Source organism: Melopsittacus undulatus, chromosome Z, assembly GCF_012275295.1.
Source record: "Melopsittacus undulatus isolate bMelUnd1 chromosome Z, bMelUnd1.mat.Z, whole genome shotgun sequence".
Taxonomy (NCBI): domain Eukaryota; kingdom Metazoa; phylum Chordata; class Aves; order Psittaciformes; family Psittaculidae; genus Melopsittacus; species Melopsittacus undulatus.
The window spans coordinates 5,044,740-5,069,098 of record NC_047557.1 but is presented as its reverse complement, the minus strand read 5'-3'; positions in this window follow the sequence as shown (position 1 = coordinate 5,069,098).

The window sequence follows — 24,359 nt, the reverse complement described above, 5'->3', positions numbered from 1 at the left end:
AGCTGCAGTGATCTTGGCAAGGGCCAAAAAAGATATGTGGGGTCAGAGCATAAGCCCTGTGAGGAGAAACTGAGGGAACAGATCTTAATCAACCAGTAGCAGATATGCCTTTGGGGAGACCTGACAGCATCCTTCCCATACCTGCAAGAGGTTTCTGAGTAGACAGAGACTCATTAATGAAGTTCAAGGCAGAAAGACAAACATAATGGTCAAAATCTGAAATTCGGGTGGTTACAATTTGACATACATGAATATTTCTCTGCATGAGGGTCATCAGGCTTTCAAGTAGGTTGCCCAGAAATCTTTCACCCAAGAAGAGACTGAACTGGAGAAAGCCCACAGAAGGATTGTCTGAATTCAGAGGGACCCTGCCTTGAGCAGAAGGTTGGAATAGAAATCTGCTAAGGTCCCTTCCAACATGAATTGTTCTATGATATTATCCTGAAAGATAACAGACTACTAGAAGTAAAAAAAAAAAAAAAAAAAAGTGCTACTTCTGAGTCCTCCTCAAAAGTTTCAGCTACATTTAATTTCTAGAATGTCTGATTGATAAGGAAATAGGACAAAAGTGATGATTTAAATTTGTGCTAGGGTGGAGCTAGCATTGATAATCAGTTGGTGGGATGAAACCCCAGAGATTTGCCATACTGTAGGACAAGGACAATTGATACTCTAATTTATCCTCTCAGCAGAAGCGAATGGACTTAACAAGTTTCCTGAATTCCCTCATCATGAATTCCACATTTGCTAAGATATTTACAACACCAAATAACATAATATCTTATAACATAAAAATACTATTTTTAGTTTTAAGTTAAACAGATGTGATTTATTGAGGGATATATGCATTATTCTCCATTTCTGTGCTTGCTATTATTTCCTAGAGGGAAGATTTTTTTTCTTTTCTGAAATGCAGAGGTGTTGGGATGTTATTGTTACTATTGTTATTGAACACCATGTTCACCATTTGTAAAAATCCAACATAAATCAATTAACATGTGTCTTCATAACTCTTTCCTTTTGCCAAGTCTGAAATAATTAAATGGATTCAGAACTTATTGCATCAGATCCAAAAGAAATAATCTGACTTCAGAACTAAGTGTTGATTAATTAGGATATTCTCACTGAGTTAATGAAGTCAGAATTTTGCTGTACTACCAAGAGCATCTGTTACTATGCATAAAACTGAAATTTCTTTCTTCTCTGTTCTCTCCTACTTTACTGCAGCTAATAAAAAAGGAATGACAAAGTTAATTAAATTCAGATAGAGTGTGTCAAGCATTGTCAAGATTTCAATGGTTCTTTAATAAAAGTAAAGGCCATGTTTGTGTGGTTGTGCCGTAATTAAAAGTCTTTTTCTTAAAAAAAAAGAGTTTTGATAAAGAAAACTGTGCTGCATACCAAAACTTCATGAATTTGTCAAGTACAGAATGTCAAAGCTGCTGAATATACCTAATTGATATTAGCACTAACTTAAAGCAGAACACTAGTAAAAACAACCAGAAATTTAACTATCATTTTCTCTGCTTTCTGTGATGCTTTGATAGACAAACAAAGCAGCTTTAAGTAAGGCCATTTATAATGTCTCCTGTCAGAGAATTTTGTATTTCTAATGGTGATATCTATCTACTCTCTAGCACTTTAAGCACATCTCATTTTGTTATGTCTTTTTATTATTAGCACCCAGTCAACAAGTAGGAAAGATGAGGCATTCTGGGATGATGTGACTTGTCCAAGGTCTCACATGTCATTGGCCTAACCATATAAAGACTTCGGAGTTTCTGAGTCATAGCTCAGTGCCCTGGTCTGCTGCAACTTATGTTTAATATTAACTTGTCTGATGTTAATATCATATTATTTCACTTATTCTTAGTAATAAAACATCTGCATTGACATATCTCCTATAAAGCAGGTGTATCAATTTTACAGACAGATAAGTACTAGTTGAGTGAATGAATTCCAAAATTAATACTAATCCTTTGTGAAGTTGATTATTTCTGTGTATAGAGAAGAAAATTAAAGCAATACTTTGAAACAACATGCCATTCTGTAACCCTTGGGATTCTGTGATTCTGTAAGGATCATTATTAGGTGTTAAAAACTTTGAGGGAAGCATAGGCTGATTAATTGTGGATGTCTTTCATAGAGTGCGTTTTGGAAAGAAAGTCTATTCTATGATTCTAAGATAGTATAAAAAGTCTAAGAAAGTTAATAGTCAGGAACTCAGCTGTATGAGTTCCTTGAACTTTTCAGCTCTATTTTGTGTTATGGATTCATCGCTGGGCTCTTGACCTGTCTTGACTTTTGTAAAGGCTAGGTCATTTAGATTGTAAACCCATACATACAAAATACAGTGTTTCCAGTGAACTGAACATTGGTTTTGTTTCTGGTAAGATAAAGAAGGCCATGTTCATTTAGCAATAACATGGATTTACAAAAATGCAAGCAGTGGTAGAAAGATGTAACAGTGGGATGCAGTGTTTAATTTATACTTTACAGCAGTGGCTCTGGTGTTAAATATAGATTAGTCACTGAACTAGACACTGAACAGTGAGCAGTTACTTATGAATCTGGACCATTCACTGTTAATTTGGTGTCCCAGGATGCTCCAGAGACACATATAACAGCTTCTTTCTTTCCTTTCCTGTTTGCCTCTTAAAATATCTGTCACTGTCCGCAGTGATGGCACACTGGAGCAAAAGATCATCCACCATATGACATGGTCCTTTCTTTCCTTTGCAAATGTTTGCTGAGTTATGTACCCAATGTATACCACTTCTTGCACAGTTCCTGAATATTCAGTAGCTAATGTTATGTGATAGATCTTATAAGTGATGTGATTTAAAACTTAATTATATACAAGCATTTTATCAGAATTATAACAGTAAGTATGCTGAGAGGTACACACAGGTTATCTCTGCATATGCCTGTGGTGCAGCACAGCGAAAGAAGGACCAAACGAATTCAGTGGAAGACTTGTTCCAATGCCCAACTGACATTTCAGGTAAGAATTTTTTCCTAACATCCAGTCTAAACCTCACTTGACAAAACGTGAAAAGAATACCAGCACTGAACTAGCTAAATAAGGTCACTCTGAAGTGGGCTTCCTTGGTATTTTAGTTGTCCACATTCCTTTTGCTGTTGTGAGATAGACTAACCCCTTTCTTATTTACCATTATAAAAAGACTGTCTTGTGGAGAAACTTTCCAGCAATTTCTTGCCACTGCACCTCAAGTCTCCTTACCTTTTGTTAATGAGATAAATATTTGGTATCACAGCCATGAGCTCCCATGATTGTCTGAGGATGTTCTAAGTTTTTTATTGTAGCATCCAGAAGTCTGCGGTTATGCGCTCTCAACCATAGGAATACAAGTTTTGGTAAAAGTTATCAAGAATACTCTAGAAAATAAAGGCAACAAGACTGAACACTGCAAAATAATGTCCACAAACAGCTTGTTTGAACATTTGGACATTGATGCAGCATGGTGAGAGGCTGTCAGGAGGCTGTGAATGATGGGCAGGTTGGAATAGCAAAAGACTGTAAAGGTTTGGTGAACAGCAAATTTAAGATGCAGCAAGTTTGCCAATGACACCAAGCTGTGTGGTTCTGTTGATATGCTGGAGGGAAGGAACGCCATCCAGACGGACTTTGACACACTTGTGAGGTGGGCAGATGGCAACCTCATGGAGTTTAACCATGACAAGTGTGAGGTCCTACACCTGGGTCGGAGCAATCCCAGGCACAGCTACAGGGTGGACAAAAAGGAAATTCAGAGCAGCCCTGTGGAGAAGGAGTTGGGGGTGTTAGTCAATGATAAAATTGTGAATGCTACAGTCCTGGCAGTGTTCAAGACCAGGCTGGATGAAGCCTTGGGTGATATGGTTTAGTGTGAGGTGTCCCTGCCCATGGCAGGGGGGTTGGAACTAGATGATCTTGAGGTCCTTTCCAACCCTAACTATTCTATGATTCTGTGAAGTCTACTAGGCAATGATGGCTGTCTCACAGAACAAAGCCCTGTGAACTCACACTGGTGAGGTAGGTCATTGGTGAGCTCTGGCTCCTAGGAACCCCTGATTTAATGCTGTGAAGGTTGAAACTTGCCCTCGGATTTGACTGGGTGTGGAGCATGGATAAAATTTGTCATGGATTTTCATTCTGTGGGTTTCAACTGGTGCTGTGAACAGCATACAAAAGTGCCTGCAGTAAACGCAGGAAGAGGGATAGGCAAGAACCTGAATAGATGGGGAACAAAAAGCAAATAAGAGGAAATGGCTGCTGAATTTTGAAGTTTAGTTTAGCAATAACTTGTATAGCTTACCACCAGGGAAAAAAAAAAAAAAAAAACAAAAGTATTCAGCAAACTCAAGCAGAAATGTAGATCAAATCTTGAGTCAAATTGATGATACCTCAGTGACTGTATTTCAGAGGGATTTAGATGGTTATACTTTAAGTCAGAAGGAAAGTGTGATAACCATGCAAGTAAAGTAAATTTCCATGGAAATTACAACAATAAAGCACTTTGAGGTACTATCTTTCATGCAGTAAAGGTCCCAGGGTACTTTAGTATTCGAAACAATTTAAACCAGTGTCAGACAACATTTTCTGTATTTGATTTAAACTCAGCAATGAAAACTAGTTTTTGCATTTCTGAAAATGATAAACATTCTGCATTCAAAGACAAAACTTTTGCTATAGCACCCCTGACTCCTCCAGTCACCTGAGCTCTGTACTTTTCTCTGCTTCCTAACACTGTTGGATGGACCTTCCATCTGTCAGTGATTATCAACCCTCCTTCAGGCAGCAGCTTTATGGCACTGAAATACTACTAAATGGTATTTAATGTTCACTCTTCCTTTGTGCCTCAATCTACCAGTAGAGAAATGTCTTCCAAAGCAATACTATAACCGCAAACGGCACCAAAATATTCCCTTGGGGGTATCAGTTCTCATTCTGCAACACTCCAGAATTCCAGCTCTCAGGAATGATCCTGACCTACTAATTTTTTTGCCATTATTCTCAGATTATATACCTTTGTTATTAAAAGGTCTACACTGGAATAAGTTTTTACGGGCTTGGTCTCAGTAGACTAGCCTCTAGCAATTATATTTTAATTTCTCATCCACTTAGAAAGCTGAGTATCTTTTCTGCCTTTCATTTTGAGTATTTTCATATTGGCTTTTTTCTTTCATGATGAAATTTTTGTGATTCCAGAGAGGTAACTTTGAAGGGCTGGGGAACACCTAGGTGCTCTTTAACTTAGTTTTTTTCATTACACTGATACCACATTTTATTAGCTGCAGATCTTCTCTAAACCCTTTTGCATACTAGGTTAATTCTAAATGTAAAATCCCCATAAATGCTTTGGAATTAATTCTTATTAAGTTTTAGACAAATTTAGGATGGCAAAAAAAAAGTAGCCTGATGAAATATTCACACAAAAGATTACTTCATGTTAATTTCCATTTACTTGCATATCAGTGTTTGAAGGTCTTTAACATAGCTAGTTTTCTATGAGGAATCACTTGTCATGCAGAGAGATTTATTGTGTCTGGGAAACTATTTTAAATTGGAGAATTGTAATGCAGATTATAAGGCTAATTCTTGCAAAGTTTGCACTAGTAAAAAAAAAATACTTCTATGCCTGTAGATGAGTTAAAACTGCATGTCAGTTGTTGGCCCAGGGTCTGGGGGTCAATCCTTTTCATTTGGTTATCATGTCCCTAAAGGATGTCACTTTTCTTTGACATCTGATAATCTTTTCCCACACCTGCAAACTACCCTGTGAAATACCCCTATTTTCACATGAAAGACATAGTGGTATCCAGAACTCTTCACCTACTGCTTGTGCAACCCAGCACACATCAGCAAACTGGAATAGCCACCTTTGTTCAGATTTCATCCTTTGCAGCGTCCTAAGGGGCCAAAGCAGGGATATGTTCTCTGAATTGGTTTAAGCTGCCTCACCGTTGCAGGTGAGTACTTGAGGGGAACTTTCACTGAAAATTATGTTTTATTTGGAAGGAAAAAGAAGGTAAGGAGGTACTTTGGAATTTAATTTCCAGAAAATATTTTTTTTTCTTTTAATGGATACTCTCTCTGTTGAAATGCTCTGATTTGCAAGCATGATAACAAACCAAAAAAACTTTAGTTTAGTTCAGACTGTTATTTAAGCGGTCAGTTTCACAAACATTGTTTTTGGAAGCAAAACCATTTTAAGACGTTTTCTTTCCTTGACCCCAGCTGTTTGTTCGAGTCCTCATACCACAGTTTGCTGCCCTCTCACTTTTGCCAGTGCCATCTGTTTTTTTTTCTGAAGAAATTTTTTTGTAATTACATCCCAGGCTGCCACAGTGTAGTCTGTAAACCCCATTGCCTCTTTTTAGCCTATGAGAGGTACAGAAACAGATGGTGGTGGGTCACACAAAGAATGCAAGAATGGCATTACTGAGCTGGGCCATAGATTCAGCTCCTAACTCTTCTTCCGAAAGAAGCCAGAAGAAATATATTAGGGGAAAAAGTATGTCAGGGACAAACAGACAACCATAATTTTGCTGAATACCCTTCTGTGTGTGAAACTTCCAGAGACGGAGGTAGTGTTAGCAGCTTTCATTGAGTTTCTTCTCCATTAATCTGTCCAGCCTGCCTTTGAACCCAGGCAGGTTTTTATCACCCACTGCACCTTGTATGAAGGTGCAGCACGCACACCTAAATATGAATCCTGTGAATTACCACCTCCCTTTTTGTCATATTGGACTGCTTGTATATAAAATTCATCTGATGCCCTCAGTTTTCTTACCGGAAGAGCAGTCAAAAGTGAATCTTACCAGGGCACTAATTTCCTCCTTCTTGCATACCATGTCATATGTTTTGCCTCATTAATTTCTTCACTGTATTACCTAGTTACTTCAGCTACCTATCTACTGAGAATCATACCTGCTTGGGGGCGGAAACATCACATACACTGACTTAAGAATTTTCCAAAGTTATTTGTCATTTCTTCTTTTGTTCTTCTTAACATGCTTTTTTTTTGACCAATGCTGAACATTAGACAGGTATTTTCATGGACTATCTATTATAAACTCCAAATCTCATCCCAGAGCTGCAACAACTGTTTCACACTACATTTATTTAACTCAAAAATTAAGTTATTGTGGTTTAGCTTTCCCACATGCATGGCTTTACATTAGTTTGAAATAAACACTTATTCTGCCACTGGTTCTTGTTAAGCTCTTGTAATTCTCCAGGCAGTCTTCATGTTTCCTACAAGTAAAGGTTATAGTACCATTACCAAACTGTGTTATTATGTTATTTATGGATTTTTCTAGGTTAGAAAAGTACAGATCTCTACAGAAGACCAAAGATGACACTACAGAGCTGAGAAAATTATTTACTCCTTCTTTCCACTTTGTATCTTTCAACTGTCTTTCAGTCAGTGTGGGAATTTTACTAACTCATAGTAATCTGTTTCCTTTAATGCTTTTATTGTGAGGAATTTGTCAAAAACTTCTTCCAGAATCCAGCCAGACTATATTAACCAACCCAATCTCCTTTATCTGTGAGGTACTAAATTAGTACTTTCGGAAAGTACAAGGAAGCTTCAAGCTCTGCAAATTATACACCTTAAACAAAGCCATAAAAATAATGAAATACTTCATAATTTTCATAACTATTAAACTATTTAGGCATTTTGTTGAAAATAACTCAATAGTTGAGCATATTTGTCTGGGATGAAGGTGACTTGTTTGCCCTCAAATAAAAAATGAGGGACTTCATAGAACTAGTCACAGAAGAGACAAAGCACTTAAATATAATGATAATGTTGAAGAACTTTACTAAAATTTGCAACCTGGAAAATTCTTTTTTTTTTCTAACAACAATTTGAATATTTCATTAAAAATGTTAGACTTACAACTTTATAACATTAACAAAAAGAAATACTAATGCTGAAATATAGATTTAGACATGTTAAGAAACCATAACAGTACATTATTGTCCAATATTAAACAGCTATGAATTAGATGTCTTAACCTGAATTATTCGCCCAAGCCACTGTTCTAGTCCATGTAGAGTAAGGAGATCCTGGGGGTGACTCATTTAACTGATTTTTACTTTTTACCTTGGAATGAAATGAATAGCATCTAGTCTCTATTGACTATGTTGAGGTCTCCATTTACAAAAACTGGTAGTGGCCGAGTCAGATGTTGATGTCTCACTGACAGACACAACATGAACTATGCCTCTGCATGAAACTTGAGCACAAGCTGCATGTGATTTAGGCAGACAGAAAGGGACACCAAAGTGATCCTCTGCTCCTCTTCCAGATGAGTACTGCCGTGTCTAATACTCTGCTTCTGGGCACATTTTCTAATTCTCTCTTTAGCATGTGATGTTCACATGATATAAAGGAGAAGAAAGGATTTAAAGAGTCAATAAATGCAAAAAAAGGTCACTGCTGTCAAACAGCTGTTGTCTAACACCTTTTGTTAACTTGTTTTCATCAATCTTTAGTAATTAATATATGCTACAGAACTTTGTAAGAGGTAAGATTTAAGGGTATGAACAGCTAGACTTCCTATATCATAAATTCTACATGCTTCTTTCAAAATTAAAAAAAAAAAAAAGCTTTAATTACACTTATTGACTGTGGAAACTTGCCGCGGAATAGACTCAGAGATCAATATGATCAGACAAAAAGCCATTTATTGCAAAGCATTAACTCCTTATATACTATTGCTTACACACAACTACAGCAATTTGGCATATCATGATTGGATACTTGTTCTGAAGACCCTTAGTGACTAACATCTAATTGGTTAAGCACAGGTGTGAGAACTTGACCTCAAAAGCTTGCCAACAGTCCACAGTTCTCATAACTCAGTGAATTCCAGCTTCTTCTTATCTTGCTTGCTTAAGCTTCCTCGGGCCTCTCATGGCCTTGCTGTATCTTTCAGAGTATCTTTCGGAGTTATTCAGAGCTCATGTACCAAATATTCATTCTCCTGTGAGAACATTGTCTCCACATCTTCCCCTTTTTAGTTTTACTAAAGGTTTTTTACAATTTGGTGTGTCTGCTCTATCACTGCTTGACTTGTGTGACGTAACCCACTACTCCAGGCAGCACTATTTCATTAAGATTACTCTGATTTGACGTCACTTGAACCTTTATAACATGTGGCATACCAGTGAATCCTATACACCATGTAACAGGTTGGAATATTGGAGATTTAACAAATGTTCTCAGTATACTTGTCCATTACCCATAGTCACACATAATAGAACAGATAGTACAAAGTTTTCTGTCATTGCTGTTTCTTTATGTTGTTGAGTTCTGCAGCTTTATACATTTCGCTGGCAGTCAGCATGATCCTGTCGATAGCTGTACACAGCTGGGCCTGCCCTTTTTCTTCTGGATGGCTCTCTGATAACAGCAGAGGCCATCCCTCACATCAACGTCTGGCATGGCATGTGTCTCCACCGCTCTATGCCTGCTGGGTTGCAGCCAACAGCGGAGCTAAAGGTTCTTCTTGGTGGCAGACACAGAGGCCAACCCAGTCTTGCCCTTGACTGTGGTAGCAGGCACTTGGTCAATCTCAGTCCTTGCACCTTGCTGTCAATGCAGAGTTTCACCTGCCTCACCCAGTAACAACTCACTACTACAGCAAAGCACACACAGATTTACATTAGCAGAGTAACTATTACAGAGTGCATCAGCATGCTGAAGATGGTAAAGGCAGCGAGGGACTAACCAAAGAAACTTCTTACCAGTGGAGTTCTCCCACCCTCTTCATTTGTTCCATTACTTGCTTTATAACACTACCATCATATTAGAATCTTTCTAGCTTTTGTCTTAGCATTTTCTAGCAGCTACTGCAAATTTGCATGTTCTAACATCTCTTTTACACATGACAAATCCATACAATGCAAGGTATAGTTTCTTATTAGCAACTGGCTAGTAAACACAGGTGGTTTTATACACAAAATCACAAACTCTAATAATAGCTACTTTACAAGCACGCATATTTAAGCTGTTACTTTTCAGTTGCCCCCAAGTGATGTTTCGCAACCATTTGTTTATCTCATTCTGCTTGGGGTTTTCACGGTCAACTCCTGTCGCTGATGCATCGAGTTCTTCCACTCATGTGTACAGCTCATGGCAAGGCTTGACAAACTTTGCAGGCAGCTGCCATGGACCTGTAGGTAGGAGGACACAAATATACTCCTTTCCACAGGTTATCAGTTCTTGAGAAGTAGACAGGTTAAAGTGATTTCTTAAAGCAGAAGCATTCTGATGCAAACGGAATGTGAAGCAGCTGCAGAAATAGACTGCACAGTGTTAACAGTCAAGGAGTTTGCTCCATCATTACCCTTTCCTCTTCTTTTTTTTTTTTCTCTGTAGTCAAAAGCAATACTTCTTAACCCCTATGGCTCAGACCACATTGTAACATTATAAGGGGGGTTTCCTTGAACCCTTTATATTTGATCAGCCTGTCAGTGTCCCAAGAAAGATGAGACCCTTGTGTCCAACCAGCCTGTCTGCATCCCATTGTGGGAACCATACTGGACAGTCCACTGTATCGGAGGGTGATTCGACTAACCTATTCAGGGATCCACGCTGACAGCATCACTGAATCAAATCCCTTACGTGCTGTTGATAGTACACTGGCTGGAAAACAAGCTTGAAGCAACACACAACAAAACTACAGTCACTAATAACAGCTTGAATGAGTTAATTATTTAGCATGCATAAAATTCTTACCCAGTAGGTGTCCCTATGGGCAGAAGGCAGATTCAGCCCATCAACTGATCCCAGAAGTTCCAATGAACTTCTCACCTCCTTTTTTTCTTTCTTTTTTTTTTTCCCCAGAGTCGCTCACCCTGCTTTGCATATCTACAACCGCCAGCCTATTGGCAGCAGCCTTCTCAGCAGCAGCAACAAATACCTATGGGCAACCACAATTTTGCATTAACCATTTCTTGCCCGAAATATTTAACTGCTACCTGTTAAAAACCTTTACATGAACCCAACAACAAAAAATATACAGAACAGTATCTGCCCTCAACACACACACACACGCATGGAATCCCACAAGCACACTTCCCACAACTACAATATTTGAAACACAAAATCCAGAAAATCATTACTCCCACTACATGGTCCCACGTACAGAACGTGGCACAGGGACCTTGTGAAGACTATCAGGAAACCATCTCCGAGAAGCATCATCACAGTGCAAGGTGGCAGGCTCAACCTTAGCGGGCGTCCCCGCAGAGGCTCTGCCTCCCTCACATTGCATGAAGCTTGGGCTTTTATACTGATCAAAATGCACACTGTTTCCGACACAGGTGGCCAGCCTATGTCAGAAGAAGTTGCCAGCAATATCTATAAAGGTTTACAGGGGTTGATGGAAACATGGACATACTTATCACAGAGAGAGTGTATCAAAGGAGTTGTATATGGAGTCCCAAGTCCACAGTCCACCACAGTAGACTCAATACCCTTGATAAGAGCATACAAGAAAATTCTCCACTGTGGGTTTTGAACCAGCATACACACCACAGGGAAACCGTGCAATACATCTGCATCCCCCACCCATCTCACTTCTCCCTCTACAGCTGCCCATTTATCATGAGGATCTGGGAGATATAAATCAGACTTCTTTTCCAGATGAACAGGCTCCAGGTCAAAAGGACTATCCAGGTCAGCATCGGAATTATCAGGTGTCAGAATCTCAGAAGCAACAACAGCAAACTGATGAATGTGCACTGGCTCCTTCTTGGGGTCAATAGGGCCTGAGTCGAAAGGATGTCTTCATCCCCTCAGTTTTCACATCCGCGGTGGCAACTGGCAGAGGTTCGGGGAGAGGGCGGGGAGTGTGGGGGGGAGGGCGCACTGGTCTCCATGATCTCATTTTTTGACTTTAACGTCTCTAAAACAGTTCTCCAAATGACTAACAAACTTTTCACAGCGTCATTGCCTTTCGTGGCTGCATTCCACAGTTTAACTCCTGCCCCATTCCACTAAGAGATCTCAAATCCAGTAGACTCGTCAATCTCTGGGTAACGCATCTTCGACCATTTCAGCATTAACTTTAAGTCTGCCTCTTTAAAGGTTGCTCCCTTCACCTTAAGAAGGACTGAAAACACCCATAAAATGGAGGCTTCTTCCTTAACAATTTTTTCCCAAGTCTCAAGGTTAAAGGCTTCGCCGACTCCCACATTACTCCAGAGCAACAATCTTTTTAGCATAGCTTCATCATAGTCTGTCCCTCTCACAGAGAGGATATGCTGGAAGAGCTTAAGTATTACTTCTTCTTTATTTAACTGGTTTCCCATCCTTAAGCTCCTTTCCAACTGTCGGGCTGCTCACCTTATTTGCACTGCACAGTGCCTTGTGGGCTCACAAGGCTCCGATCCAAGGATTTCACCTCCGAGGCTTCTGCCTCCCAATCTTTGTCCAGCCAGATCCATTCCAGACGATTTCTTCGCGGCCCCGCGATTCACACCCTCTTCCGTTTCAATGTGAACTTATAGAGGGTCCCTGTTCGGGTGCCATTTGCTGCGGAATGGACTCAGTCAGAGAACAGTATGATCAGACAAAAAGCCATTTATTGCAAAGCATTAACTCCTTATACACTATTGCTTACACACACCTACAGCAATTTGGCATATCATGATTGGATACTTGTTCTGAAGACCCTTAGTGACTAACATCCAATTGGTTAAGCACAGGTGTGAGAACTTGACCTCAAAAGCTTGCCAACAGTCCACAGTTCTTATAACTCAGTGAATTCCAGCCTCTTCTTATCTTGCTTGCTTAAGCTTCCTCGGGCCTCTCATGGCCTTGCTGCATCTTTCGGAGTTATTCAGAGTTCATGTACTAAATATTCATTCTCCCATGTGAGAATGTCTCCACAGAAACTTAATATAATGGAAATTTAATAGGATAGAGAAAACATGCTGAACATGAAAAGAGAGCAGTTATTTTGCATTTTTCAGTGTGAACATTGATCTTGAAATTGGTGTGTCTTTCACCAACTTGCCAGTAAAACATGGGTCACATGGTATATAGTATGAGGTGTCTGTGCCTGTTGCAGGGCTGTTGGGATTAGGTGATCTTAAGGTCCTTTCCAACCTTAACTATTCTATGATTCTATAGGGCAGCAAATTGATCACTGAGCAAACTCTGTACTGTCATGGAGCTGTATTAAAATAGACTTGCTGCTGAAGACACTCCAAGCTTTTTATCTGCCTTTGCAGTGCTATTGTTTACATTCTTGTCTCCTTTCCTTCAGCACAAAGAGTTTTGCCCAGACCCTCCAACTAGACAGGTAAAATTCAATTTGCTTATTTTTCTAGGAGGCATCTTCGCCTTTCAAATTAACATCAGAGTCAAATAATCCAGTGACTTCATAAAGAGGTGACACTTAAGTCCAAGGATTGAGGAGAAGAAAACCATATTTAGTTTTCCCCAATTTAGCTGGTAAAATGGATGCAAAAGGTCAGGGCATAAAACCAGACCAACTAATAAATATTTAAAAAGAGCAGACTGCAGAAAGAAATCCAACACAGTACAGTATTGGATCAAATTGTGTTTGCTTGGCTGGCAGACACTGGGTGGTTGCCGAAAAGCACTTTCTGACATCCCATCTTTCTGCTTTTATTCTCACAAATTGTTTTTGAAATGGTCTGTATACAATGATACAACTTTCCAGCTCCTTATGTTTGCATACCAGCTTCTTTTCAGAGCTTCTGAATTATCATTTCTAGCACGGTCTATAAAACTCCAGAGGAATTTACAGACAGAAGTGAGAAAAAGATCATCTGCCAAGTATAATAGAACTGATGTGTAACAAATTCAGCTGCATGGAAACTGCATTTCAGAAAGGACTTCACATCAGGCTTTGAGTATCAGAAAAATTCTATAAGGAAAAAGCCAATTTAAAGGTAATCAAAATATTGTGTTTGGTTTTCACTATAATAAAGTTTTATCATTAGATAAAGGTGAAAAAAAAATGCCTGGAGACTCTATTTCCCTCCTGACAATCAATGATCTGGTCTCAGGTATTTCATGTCACTTCTCAGCTGGTCTACAGCAATGTGATATTCCTGGGCATGATGCCTTCACTCTTTAGGAAAAGCCAATTAGTACTGAATACTGGAGCAAAATGAGTCTCTCCATTGCATATGCTGCTTTCCCCTTGGGGAAAAGGATGAAAGAAAAACAATATGTGACAGCACAGTCATGTTGCTTAATGCACTACTGGAAGGAATCCCGCTATTCTTGTGAACAGACTAGTCTAAAGCCTCTGAGGAATAAAAGAGGACATTTTGCTCCAAAAAATGAGCAAAAGGGATGTTTGTAATAAGTTTTTGTGTTTGGTGTTTTTTATTTTTTTTTTACAGTGTTTGTTTTTTCTTGTTGTTTTTGTGAAATCAAAATAATCTCATTAAATATTTTGCATGAAGGAAATTCCTAAATACTGATTCACATGAACAAGCAGATATAATGAGTAGGGGTTTTCTGGGAAATAAATGGTCACATTCAGTACAAAATTAGCCCTAGTTTTCTTCTTGACAGAAGTTGGCTCCAATTAGGATTTTCTGTGATAATTAGCATCCTACAGTGGTTGTAGTTGGAGGGTTGTGAGGTAAGTGATTCTATGCAAGAAATATAACTTAGTGCTATAAACTAAATCCCCAAAATGGAGTCTACCTTCCTGTGAACAAGGAGTGTTTTTCATGCATTTTATTCTGCCGCAGCCAGGTGGAGGGGAGAAAACACCGATACGATGTAGGTTCACAAAATGCTCCGTTTATTGATTACAAGGCTGCTCTTAATATACTGTCTTACACGCAATCACGCATTACTTGATTGGCTGCTTCACTTTGCCCGCGAGAGGTACACGCTCCACTTTGCCTCTCCTGATTGGTTTCACACCTTCGCTTCAGCTTAGCGTTACATCATGCTTCTGGCATCTTGTTATTGCGCTCCTGTTTTGCTGACCTTGACGCTTCCTCTTCCAGCCTGGGGTCAGAGGTTCACTTTCTCACAGCTTGCTGCAAGCCTGTTAAAGCGCCCATGCTCGACCCCCAACATTATTCACTGACCCTCACATGACACCTGTTTTTGGCACTGACCATGACATTTTGAAATAATGTTTTGATCCTGTTTTGTAGGTGTAATAAAGGGAGACATTGTTTTTATAGCAAAGTGTTTGTGGCCATATGGTATGAAACTTCGAGCTGAGGTAAAATCCACGCTTGCCCAGAATGGTTTTATCTTTTTCCATCTCAATATTTTATCTCCATCTTTAGTCCCATCCTCATACTCCACTCACCGTGAACACTGACATGGTTTAGTGGTGAACTTGGCATGATTATGGTAATGGCTGGACTCAGTGATTTTACAGGTTTTTTTTTCAACCAAAACAATTCTGTGATTTCTATGATTATGTTTTGTACACAGGGTACACATACTTTGTGTTTTGAAGTGCCAGCTTTGTAAATCAGGAGGTGAAAGAATCCATGTAGTTCTGCTTCGCTGTAAATTCTGTTCCTTTTTCTCAGTCACAGCAATGATTGTACCTGTCCATATTCAATGGCAAAAATCCTATTCTCTTCGCTTGGTTGAGATCAGTAGCATTCCTTTATCCCTTAGGAGACTTGCAAGGGAAAATTCCTATTGGGCTAGTAAAAGTCACACAAAATCTCTGCAGAAGAAGTACTCCCTAACCATGAAGTACAACTTCAGAGCTATGCCATTTCCACTTTGCCACTTAGACAGCAGGGACAGGTTTGCAGTGACAGCTATTGATTGAAAGAGGAGATGACTTTCCTTTGCATGTGATGGGAATAAAATGCAATTGGAAATCCTGAGGTGTAGGCTCTTTCTGAGGTTTGGAAAGGAATACAGTGTAACTTCTGGGCATCCCTCTGCAAGAAAGAGCTGTCAAATGGCTCTCTGAGATTTGCCAGTGAGAGCTACTGGGGTGTCATGGATCTCTGGAAGCCCCTGGGAGTTATTAGCTCAGGGCCAGCAATTCCACTAGCTCTATGAGATGTTGCACCAGGCAAACACAGCAGGCAAATACATATTCTTTTAAGCAGGGTGACAATGCAGCTGTGTTTTTTAATAGCCTGCTTAGATCAGTCAAGTACTGAGTAATGGAGATCAAGTTGGTCTGCATCAAGCAGAAGCCTGAAGGATGCTCATCAACAATCCCTGTGGAGACAGTGTTCTCACAGGAGAATGAATATTTGGAACATGAGCTCTGAATAACTCCGAAAGATACAGCAAGGCCGTGAGAGCCCCGAGGAAGGTTAAGCAAGCAAGATAAGAAGAAGCTGGAATTCACTGAGTTATGAGAACTGTGGACTGTTGGCAAGCTTTTGAGGTCAAGTTCTCACACCTGTGCTTAACCAATTAGATGTTAGTCACTAAGGGTCTTCAAGACAAGTATCTAATCACGATATGCCAAATTACTGTAGGTGTGTGTAAGCAATAGTGTATAAGGAGTTAATGCTTTGCAATAAATGGCTTTTTGTCTGATCATATTGATCTCTGACTGAGTCCATTCCGTGGCACATCCCCATTGCTCATCGTGGCTGTGCTGTTTAGTTAGAAGCCTGGGTATGGGGGAAACAGAGTAAATTGTGTTGGCATTCTTTTAGGAACAGTGATTTTGGGGGGTTTATTGCTAGATGTAAAAATGGATCCGTGTTGATGCTCAGATCTCAGGAGGAGGTAGGGTGAGCCAGCCGTTGAGGAGCATCCTGCAGGTCCCGCAGTGCAGCAGATCCTCGGTGCCATCTAGTGGGAAGAAGCACGCTGAGCATCAGAAAATGAGGGGAGTTTTGCTAAAAGTGCCTAACCTCACTCATAGGTTATTTCATGGATTTATATTCATCTACAGGAAGAAAAGACATGCTTTTGGATGCATAAATACATACTCATCACACACTAGTGTCCTGCATTCAGCAATAGCAGTCATTTTTTCTTCTTCTTAGTAGCTGGTGCAGTGCTATTTTTGACTTTTGGCATGGGAACAGTGCAGATGACACCAATGTTTTTAATTACTGCTCAAATGTTTAGCCTGACCAAGAACTTTCTGAGTCTCATGCTCTGCCAGGGAGGAGGGGAAGCTGGGAGGAAGCAGAGACAGGACATCTGACCCAAACTAGCCAAAGGGGTATTCCATAACACATCATGTCATGTCCAGGATGTAAACTGAGAGTTACTAGGAAGGGCTAATTCACTGCTTAGTCGGGCTGGGTTTCAGCAGATGGTGAGTGGATGTATTATCTTCCCTTGTTATTTCTCTTATCATTATTATTATTGGTGGTAGCAGTAGTGGTTTGTGTTATACCTTAGTTACTGGACTGTTCTTATCTCAACCCGTGGGAGTTGCATTCTTTTGATTCTCCTCCCCATCCCTGTGGGAGCTGGGGGGAGGAAGGGGGTGGGGAGTGTGTGAGTGGGCTGTGTGTCTCTGAGTTACTGACTATACTTAAACCGCGGCAACCAGTCACCTCAGGAAACCTTAGCACTGTGGCAGAGCTGTTTTTCTCATGGAGAGCATTTACTGCCTCTTATCTTGCAGCTCCAGATATAACCCACACAGTTCTGCAATGGTGGGCACTGGAGAGCAGCAAGGAGTTTTACCTGTTATGCCTTTCCTGTTTTCTGGGAACAAAGATTAATAAAGAAAGAATAAAAGAGAATAAAATTGTTCTTGTGGCTAAAAGTTGTGGCATTTCACACCACAGACTCAAGTTGATGCAGAGACTCAAATCCTCATTTATTACCACCAGTCCCTTTTTATTCCCTTGTTCAGTACTTTCCCAACCTGTACATACATACAATGTTCAATCCCATTGGCCACTGTGAAACCCTCCAGGTTGTCGTGGTTTAAAACCCAGCCAAAGTCTCTCTCTCACTACCCCCCCACCTCCTCTATCAGAGGGATGGGGAGGAGAATCGAATGAATGTAACTCCCACGGGTTGAGATGAGAGCAGAACAGTAACACAAATCGCTACTGCTACACCAATAAAAATAATGATAGAGGAAATAAACTAGGAGAGAGAATACAATACCACCCACTGAAATGAGTCCGACGCGGAAGAGAGCAAGCGAGAGCCCTTCAGACCTCATAGCAGCCTTCCAGTATGTGAAGGGGGCCTACAGGGATGATGGGGACTGTAGTGATAGGACATTCATTAGGGACTGTAGTGATAGGACAAGGGGTAACAGGTTAAAACTTAAACAGAGGAGGTTTAGATTCGATATAAGGAAGAAATGCTTTACTGTGAGCGTGGTGAGACACTGGAATGGGTTGCCCAGGGAGGTTGTGAATGCTCCATCCATGGCAGTGTTCAAGGCCGTGTTGGATGAAACCTTGGGTGATACGGTTTAGTGTGAGGTGTCCCTGCCTATTGCAGGGCTGTTGGAACTACATGATCTTAAGGTCCTTTCCAACCCTAACTCTTCTATGATTCTATGGTTCCTAAGAGTTTTTGTAAATCATTTAGAGTCTTTATTCCTGTCCTCAGGATGATATTCTAAGGCTGAATGATTTGTTCAGATTTTTTCCATCCTAAATATTTCCAGGGTGGAGTTTCTTGAAGTTTTTCTTCTGCAATGTGGAATCCTGCTGTTGAGACTGATTTGATCACTTACCATTTCACTTTTTGGGCTGTTTGTTCCAATTCTGCAGCAATTAAAATGTCATCCATATAATGATAGATTAAAACATTCTCAAAGCACTTTTGTGTAGGGCTCAAAACTGCTGCTACGAATTGCTGACATAATGTAGGACTGTTTTCTATGCCTTGTGGCAACACTTTCCTCTGATGTCTTTTATGCAGCTCTGCAGCACTGATCAAAAGGTACAGAAAGGGTAGATCACAGTTCATCTTGTGGAGCAAGAGGTATCATTAAAAAACAGTTTTTTAAATCAATGGCTATGAGAGTCCGCATTTGTGGTAACATTGTTGGTGAGGGGAGCCCAGGTTGAAAAGCTCCCATATCCTCAATGACCTCATTTATCTTCCTTAGGTTGTGTAAAAGCCTCCAAGCATTATTATTCTTCTGAATCACGAAGACAGGTGTGTTACATGGGCTGGTTGTGGAAACTATGTGACCAGCTTTCAGCTGTTCATCCACAATCGTGTAATTGCAGCACTTTTGCTTTTGGGAGGGGCCACTGATCTACCCACACAGGATCATCTTATTTCCAGGTTAAAGATGGGATCTGCTAAATAGTGTCACCTAGGGAAAAATCCGTACTTAAATGTACACTCCATTGGCTTAAACAGTCTCTGCCCCACAGGGTAGGAGATCCAGATAACACAAAAGGCCTAATCGATGCAGATCTCCCTTCTGGTCCAAAAATAACAACAAGCTCTCTGCTCTGCTCTGGAGAGGTTCGACCATCAATTCCTGCAAATGAGCCATGAGTGTCCATTAAAGGCCAATGATCAGGCCCTTGTGATGCAGAAATGACTGTAACATCTCCTCCACTATCAACAATTCCTTGCAAAGTAATGTTTGTCCCCCATGATTTTAAAGTACAGGACAACTGGGGTCCATCCAAAGTCAATTGTTGAGTCCAATAAATTTCAAGTATCCCTGTAGAGTATCCTGAGCCCTGCACAGTGTGGACAGCATCCAGTAACTGGGGTGAAAAAAATATTAATTGTGAGATTTGGCTTCCTGCTGGTAGTGTACATGGTGGTATTGGAGTCCATGCCATTATTTTAATTTCTCTTTCAAAGTCAGCATCTGTGACCCCTGGCAGCACAAAAAAACCCTTATTGCTGTAGAGGATTGTCCAATTAGCGATGTTGCCTTTCCGTGCCTGAATGGCCATTATGTGCCTTTTGGAATAAGCACAACTAAAGTGTCTTGAATTTTTGTCTCTCCCAAGGTGGCCAGGTGTACTTCGAGGCCACTGCTTGTGCTGGCAGGCAAACTGAAGCAGCTCTCTAAGGGGGCCATTCGGAGGGGTAATTTGTTGTCATGAGTCGGTCCCCAGCCACGCTCTGCTTGGGGTTTCCTGGTAAAGTTAAAGGCTGGCCATTCAGGTCAAATTTCAATTGGCATTGACTTACATAATGACGCCCTTTACAACAGTGCAAGCAAATTCCAGGTGCTCCCCTTTTGTTATATGCTTCTATTTTTAGACAGTCCTTTTTCAAATGGCCTTAGTCACCGCATGAAAAGCACTGCTGTGACTTAGTCAACAATGCTGCAAATGCCTCCGCAATCAGAGACAGATCGTGTTGTCTAGACATGACATTCATACAAGCATTTAACATATCATCTATGCTTGGATCTCGTAATGGCCGCAATATATTCTGACAGTCAGGGTTAGCATTCTCAATAGCAAGTTGTTTGAAAATATATTCACGTGTTTTCTCATTATCAATATGTTTTTCCAAGGCCTCATTAAGTCAGTCTAGAAACTTCATAAACAGCTCTTTTGCCTCTTGTTTGATTCGGACAAAAGGCTGTTTCTGTTTACCAGTGTCAGGGACAGTTTTCAAAGCCCACAGTGCCAATTGTTTAACTTACTGAAAGCCTGCCTGGCAAATTCTAGCTTACACAGCATTGGTGCCAAAATCAGATTGACCAAGTAATACATCTTCAGTAACTGCCTGCAGTGGGTCACGTGCCCCCAATACTAAATTTTCAGCAGCCTGGATGCCTGTGAGCTGTCTCATTTTCGATTCCCACATAGTATACTGCATGTCTGTCATTATCAAATGAAACAATGTTTTGAAATCATTTGGCATAAATACATGAATATCATAAACGGACTGTATCAAATGAGTTGTATATGGGGCCCTGAGTCCATGGTCCAACACTGTTTGCCTGATATCTTTGATAAGAGCATATGAGAGACCTTGCCACTGCAGGTCTTGATCTGGCACATGCACCACCGGGAAAGCACTCAATATACCTGCATTCCTCGCTTTTCTTGCTTCTCCCTTTACAGCTGCCCATTTGTCATAAGGATCTGGAAGATATAAATCAGGTTCTTTTTCTGTATCCATAGGCCCTGGGTCAAAAGGACCATCCAGGTCATCATCAGAATTATCAGGCGGCAGAACCACAGGAGCAGACTGATTTTTTGATCTTACAGCAGAGTCCATCAAAGAAGGCTGTGGTGAGGGAGCAGAAGGTGCCAATTCTGCGAAATTTTAAGTTTCAGAAATAACTCACCATGGGCTCAATAAAATGGAGGCAACTTTATTGTTGTCTGTAGCAAAGTCCCACAGGTTAACACCAATTTTGTCCCAAATCTCTGGGGTATAAATATTAGTGGAATTAACAAATGGATCGACTTTTGATGCCCAGAGAAGGATACGATTCAATTCTTCCTTGTCAACTTTTTTCCTATACAGCTTAAGAATCATAGCAAAAACTTCTAGAACATTTCCCTACTCTTTTGTTAAAGCAGACCCCATAATTCTCAGCCGCTTACCCCTGTCCTGAGAGAAGCAATCCATGTGGTTTGAATTCGCTTCCTTTCAGTGTACACCTTTGCTTACATTAAGCAAGCAGTTTGGCTGAGCCATGCCAGTGTATCGACAGCTAGTCGGTTTTCATGCTCCATGTGGTGGGTGCCATTTGTGGCATTTCACAACATGGACTCAAGTTGATGCAGAGACTCAAATCTGCATTTATTACCACCAATCCCTTTTTATCCCCTTGTTCGGTACTTTCCAAACCTACACATACATACAATGTTCAATCCCATTGGCCACTGTGAAACTCTCCAGGTAAATAGTCCAATCACAATGTTGCAAACCCTCTCACAACCACGCATCCTATGGCCTCCAATTAAGATTCCCACCACACCTACATCTTGGCCTATCCCCACAAGTCTTGCTCTTCTACCTTCCCTGTCCTTCAACACCACAACTCATTACCCTATGGCTTGTCAAGCACCAAGGCTTCACAGCTCATTCCCAAACTGTTCGCCTTCACTCCCCACAAAAAGTAGTTGCAGTGACCTTCATAGCTTGAAATTTCTGGGAGACAATAATGTTGCTTGATGTCTGGCTAATAATAATTAACACATGAAGGCCTTTTCTCGCTCTAAGTCACTTTCTAAACGAGCCCAGGCTCTGCAGTTTACTCACACATAAACCATTGAAGAGTGGAGGCTCTAATCTTTCTACTCTTTTAAATGATGACAGATTAAAGCTGGAGGAAACCAGGAGCTGGTATTGTTGTTAGAGATTTATAGGGAAGACCCTACACATCTACTCAGTGTTTGGTTGGCCATGACATCACATTGAAGTTAGGTGTGGCCCTTTCCACTTAGTACTTAAAATTACTATAGGAGGCTACAGTTTTACTTAAGTAAAAGTAAGGAGGCAGTTAATGTGCCCTCTTTTCAAAACTAAAGAGAATTTTGTTCCATGTTTATCTGAACCTCATCTGGAAGAAGCAGAATAAATGTCATCTCTAGAAATATCACCTGAGTGAAAAAAAAAAAAATATAATTGCTGACTGGTTTGGGTTGGAATGGACCTTAAAGCTCATCCAGTTACAACCCCCTTCCAACACCTTCCACTAGATCAGGTTGTTCAAAGCCCCATCAAACAAATTCCTCATAAAACTTTACCTTTGCACCATATATTATGTCCTGCTTTCCAAGTGTTTCATTATAATACTGTTCAGTAACCTTAAGCATGACGTATTTTCACCAAACTTATATCAGCTATGCTTATATAGGATTAAAACTTCACACTGTATTTCCTTAAAAGCTAAAAGCAGCTCTAAGAACAAGCTATAACAGTTTCCCTTTATCAAATATTTTACCTTTCTTGTCTTTCTTAAGTCTATAATAGGGTTATTATAAGTAGTCCAATAATAGGGAAATTTATATACATTCCTAAAAAAACTTAGTTTCTATTCTTGGACTTTTTACCAGTAGCAAGACTGACCTAAAAGGAATAGTCCTGCTTCCTGATATAAGACCCCTCTTACTGTCTACCTGCTTCTGCTGGGATCCCATTTCTGAGACAACTCAGCTCAATCTTTTTTTTTTTTTTATTAGCATTTTAAAGAAAGTTGAACCATCTTAGCAGGCTTGGCAGAAAACTGCTGACACTTGCTGAGCTTCTGTAAGTGACATATAGGGTGTCTTTCTTGTATCTTAGGAATGTAAAGGGTTTACTCAGAAGGGCAAACACTCAGAAAAGGCTGCTCTCAAAAAAACACCACCTGTAGGACAAGGAACTGGAAGCCAGCCAAAGGCAATTAAAACAATGCAGTCAGCTGCCAAAGCAAATGGAACTGTGCCTGGGGCTCAGAGTCCAGCAAGACATTTAAAGACAGTAGTTTTTCCTATTAAAAGACCATAAAATTGCTCCAGGTGTCTGTGGTCAAATAGCTTAAATCCCTAAATGTGAGTGTCATTTCTCCAGCTCTAACCCAGCCTGACAAGGTGCCTGAGCTGGCTGACAGATCTATGACGCTCTCTACTGACTGACATAAAGCTCTCTGCTCAGCAGTCTCTGCTCTGGGAATTTTGTTGCTGTTCATCCCACCTTTGTGTTCAGGGACTTAATTAAGGGGTCTAGGTCTATCTTAGCAAGAGTGATGAGGAGAGAGTGCATGTATCTTTTCCAGAATAGCAGTGGGAGCCCCAGGGCAAGAAGAGAGATATCTTGGTTCCAGTTTTGCTGCCTGTCATATACATGTATTTTCTTTGAGGACAATTTAATCAATAAGTGAATACATAACCCATGGACTCCTTTTGTTGATAAACTAGTGAAATTCAGGGTTATACTTCCCCTTACTCATTATAGGAATAAAACCAGGACATTTGATTCACCTGTATAGAAGTTTTTGGGGAGTTTCATCAGCTTGTAGCTTAGTGGGTAAGAGATAATCTTAGGAAGTCACGTCTTCTTCATTTGAGTACAAATTTCAATACTTGTTTCCAACCAAATGAACATAAAAGCTATAAATAGCCCAGCTGCTTTTGCTATAGTTCTCACATGTTCTGTATTAGGCATATTCTGACAATGACAGGGCAGGGCACATGATGATGCGAGCTTTGTGTATCTTTTCATGTGTTTACAGTTGTTTAGTATAGGCAGATTTTTGGAGTATTTGTGTGGTTTTGCTACAGATAGATAACAACCTTTAGAAAATTATTATTATTTTGTGATTTTTTAAAAAGTTTTTCTGAATTTTATAAAGAGCCTGTCTGCTGAGCCTTGCTCTTCAACAGATTCTTTTGTCCTATTTCCAAAATAGTTTTCAATGCTCAGGTGCTCCTGAATACTTTACAAACAGCAGGATAAATTTCTGTATACCTGTGGTATCCTTTGAAGTTT